Genomic DNA, 5,000 nt, shown 5'->3' with positions numbered 1-5,000 from the left:
TACGCATCACAACACACCCACCTTTTTTAAGATAATATCACAATAGGAAAGGTATAGAAGAGGAGGGGAAAAAAATACGAAATATAAACAAGCCTTGAATAATTTTCGTATTTTTCTTTTTATGTTCTGGGGTACGAGGTCTTGTTTTTCCAATGGCTTTGTGTCAAGCCAGCCTGCCATGGAAAATGAACAACAATCAATGTAGAGCACCATTTTTACGAGCACAGGTCTCTCCGCCCAGTGCATTTTCCATCTTGTTTCTCATCCCTTGTGAAATTGGCTGAGTGAAAACCATTTACTTCCAGCCATAACGAAAGCAAAAAACAGCTCTGAACAACGCATAGGGAAGTATGAAATTACACTTTGTCTAGACGTCTTTACAGAAGTTATTCCCCGTCCAAACTACAGTCTGTATGAACTCTCCTGCATGAAGCTCATTTCGAAAAGATTACATTCATCAGTTACGGAGTTTCTCTTCTTCTTTGGCGGTTGTCGGTTTGTGTAATCTTATTTCTGTCAATTATGGTGATTATATCATACTATCACCATTACTACCATTGCTGTTTTTGGTTTCGTCATTAGTGAGGTCATTATCTATGTAACAGTGATCACTATTGTCATTGTTAGCTTATAATTACAGTTATCAAATGTTATCATTAGTAATATTATTCTTACAGTTATGATTATTATTATCATTGTCATTTTCATCATTGTTATTAATATTATTATTTTCATTATTACTATTATTATCAATACTATCATTATTATTATTATTATTATGATTATTATTACAATTATTATTATTACTACTGCTATTATTATTATCAACATCAGCAGCAGCAGCATTATGATAATTATTATCATTATTATTATTATTATTATTATCATTATCATTATTAATAGTAGTAGTAGCAGTAGTAGAAGTATCATCCTTATTATTATTATTATTATTATTATTATTATTATTATTATTATTATTATTATTATTATTATTATTATCGATATTAATAATAATGATCATAATTATAATAATCTAATTATTATTAATAATATTAATATTATTATCATTATTTCATCATCATCATTATCATTATTATCTTCAGTATTATTATTATTTTCATCATCATCTTCATTATTGTTATTATCATCATTGTTATTATAATTACAATTATGATTATTATTACCATCAGCATTATTATTATTATTATTATTATCATAATTATTATCTTCATCATTGTTACTATTATTACTATTATTATTATCATCATTATTATTATCATTATCATTATTATTATCATTATCACTGTTGATATTATTATTATTATTACCATCATCATCACCATCGTCATTACTATTGTCTTTATCATTATTATCATTATTATTATTATCATCGCTATTGTTATCATTACTATTACTATTATCATTATCATTATTATTATCATCATTCTATTGTTAGTATTATCACCATGATTATTACTCCTATCATTAATATCATCACTATTATTACTTGTACCAAAATTGTCGTGGTTCGGGCTTCTGTTATCATCATTAAGTTAACCTTATAACAGTTATCAATATTCTTATCATAATATTTGCGATCGTTATCGTTATATAACTATTATGCAACCGTTGATGGTAATGTTTTCATTATTAGCTCTTATTTCAATTTAATCAGAGTTGGTACCGTTGTCTTATTATCGTAGTTTTTATTATATTATATTCTTTCAAATATTATATGTTCCCATGCTTCTTTAAGTAATACTATAACTCGCAGAAACGTCACTTTCTTGATATCATACTCCTTGTAAAACATCACCGACCACGTCATCATCTTCACGTGTAAGATGTTCCAACCCTATTTCTAAGGCAGAGGTATAATTCGCCTCTCATTTATCTTCATCAAAGCATTAAAAAAGGGGAAAAAAAATGACCCTTCACTCTCCCCCCTTGGCTGGCCCTGATCAGTGCTGTTTTCCCTCTGGCATTTTTGTTTTTCTCCTCTCCGTGCATGCGCTCTCCCTCTCTTCTTCCCCTAAAGTGTAGCGGGCCATTTTTTTCCAAATTATCTTTCCTCTTCTGTTTACACTTCATTCACTGATACCTGCGTCGCATAAATGCTCCTTCCCTTTATTCCCTTTTATTTGTATCCATATGCGGTTTATGTATATATATATATATATATATATATATAAATATATACATATATAGATAGATAGATAGATAGATAGATAGAGAGATAGAGAGATAGAGAGATAGATAGATATACATATATATACACACTCACATATATGTGTGTGTATTCAAACACACACACACACACACTCACACACACACACACACACACACACACACACACACACACACACACACACACACACATATATATATATATATATATATATACATTTGCATGACATATAATTAAATTAAATGATAGTTAAGACACGAATCAATGGCTGCCCTTGACTGCTGAGTTTTGAAAGATGTTTAATAGAGGCATTTTTCTTATTTGCGAATTTGTAACTCTATATTCTATTGTTTTTCTTCGACAATTTTTAACAACATGAAGTTTTATGTTATCGTCCAAACAGATATGAAGGAACTGTAAACAAGAAATGAAAAACTGAAGATATGTAACGTGTCTTAATTTTGCGCGAAATGTGATATGGCAGATTTCTGAGAAAAAAAAAAAAAAAAAAACAGAAATAGAGAAAATGAGAAAAACAGAAAATGTTTTGTATATAAAAAAAAAAAAAAACTGAAATAGAGAAAATGAGAAAAACAGAAAATGTTTGGGTTGTTGGCGATCTGTACAATTCCCGATGTTTTTTCCAGTCGGCTCTTCGGCAAAATCAGGAGGTTGGTTTTAAACATTTAAGTCCGGTAAGATGTATCTTGTATCAATTATGTTTGTTTTTTTGTTTGCTGGTTAAAAGAAATTCGTCTGATCCTTACGACTGGAGAAAAAAAGAAAGTGTTGCCGAGAATTTGGGTTACTATGTTATGTTCTTAACTTTAACTTTCATTATTATCTTTGAATTGAAAGTTAACATGAAAAAAAAGAAAAAAAAAAAAAAACAGTTCTTACAGACTGTTCGTGATTTGGGGAATCCGAATATTTATAAGTGTTATATGAAGGATGTGATTCTCTTCTGTTGCTTACTTTTTACATTTATTGAGGTATTGTTTTTATCTGATACTGTAGCTTGTTTTCTAATACTGGACCTTGCGCATTATTCCCAACTAACCTTACTGTGACTGAAGAAATCTAAAACATCAATAGACTTATGTCTTTTAACCCATAATTGATGCCAATTGTGTTTGAAAACTTGGACAGAAATAGCAAAAACGTATCAATATATATATATGTGTGTGTGTGTTTATATATATGCATATTTATACATATGTGTATATATGTATATATGTATATATACATATATATATATATATATATATATATATATATATATATATATATATATATATATATATATATATATGCATGTATGTATGTATATATGATATATATATATATATATATATATATATATATATATATATATATATATATATATATATATATACATACACATATACACACAAAGATATATACTAGTGTGTGTGCACATATATATATATATATATATATATATATATATATATATAGATAGATATATATATATATACACATATATATATATATATATATATATATATATATATATATACATATACACACACACACAAAGATATATACAAGTGTGTGTACGTATGTGTGTGAACACTTACAGTATAAGTGTATACGTGTATGTATAAAGCATGTTCGCCTCTATTTGTCTTGCCGTCTTAATCTTAGCCTCAGCCTAGTTTTTGCAGTCGTCCTTCACACATGTTTCTCAGCGGAGTTCAAATTGCATTCCGTACAACAGACGTTGCTTGCCGGAAACCTTTTCAAGTCATAATTCAAACTGAATGTAAGAGACACATCATAGGTTTCTGCACTTTGCAAGAATTTTACCATGTCATCAACATGTCACCTTTTATATTTTTTTAAATCTAATTTCCTCTGAATTTGTTCATCTTCTTATTTGTCTATGTTGTTCGCCTACTTTTTTCTCATACATTTTTATTTTTATTTTTTTATATAAACTCAAAATTATTTTCTTTTTTTCTTCAAATATCTACCAGAGTTACTATCATTCTTATGATTTTTTTTCGGTTAGTATTAGTGAAATTCTTATCAATACTAGGACATTTTATCATTACCATTATTAAGAAAAATTGATAATATCACTTTTGGGATTATCATTGTTATCACTAATATCACCATCAGCCTCGTTCAAAGATCATTATTATTATCATTAGTCATAGTAGTGAAAATGTTTTTCTTTATTACCACTGTATTGGATTGTTATTACCATTGGTTCTTATTATGACTCTTATCAGTATTATTTATTATCATTTTCTTTACTGCTGTATACTTATAATTTCACTAATGTCATCACTATATTTTAAATCAACTTTTTCATTAGTTATCATCGTCATTATCATCGCATTATGATTATGCTTATTATCATTGCAACACTTAAATAACTGCTATATTTTGATGACAATATTAATAGCAATAGCAATAAAGTTCTTAAAGAAATTACATTAGAATGGATACATATAACGTTGATATTCATATTAAACCGTATGATTGTACAAAAAAATGATAGTAACAATCTTTATATTAATTATATAAGTATGAGAACTACTATTGATAATGATAAGAATAACAACAAGGGTAAGATTATTTATTATCGTAAAACTGTTGTGTGAAATAGAATTAATATTAATAATTACAATACCCCGCTTTTATTTTGCCTTTTCTCTGTTTCTCTACACTTATATATCTTACCTCATGATATTGTGTATGTGGAAATCACTCTCTATAGCTCATTTAAAACAGCTCTGTCTCTCTTTCTCTCTCTCTCTCTGTCTCTCTCTCTCTCTCTCTC

The 5,000-nt window shown here is 27.6% G+C and overlaps 1 protein-coding gene across 1 annotated transcript in view; it reads left to right on the top strand.

Moving 5' to 3' along the window:
• Positions 1-5,000, top strand: part of LOC125045668 — a 227,191-nt gene that overhangs the window by 202,439 nt on the left and 19,752 nt on the right. The gene's annotated exons all lie outside the window — the stretch shown is intronic.

This window comes from Penaeus chinensis, chromosome 37 (assembly GCF_019202785.1).
Source record: "Penaeus chinensis breed Huanghai No. 1 chromosome 37, ASM1920278v2, whole genome shotgun sequence".
Classification (NCBI taxonomy): Eukaryota; Metazoa; Arthropoda; class Malacostraca; order Decapoda; family Penaeidae; genus Penaeus; species Penaeus chinensis.
This window is presented reverse-complemented; position numbering and strand designations above follow the sequence as displayed.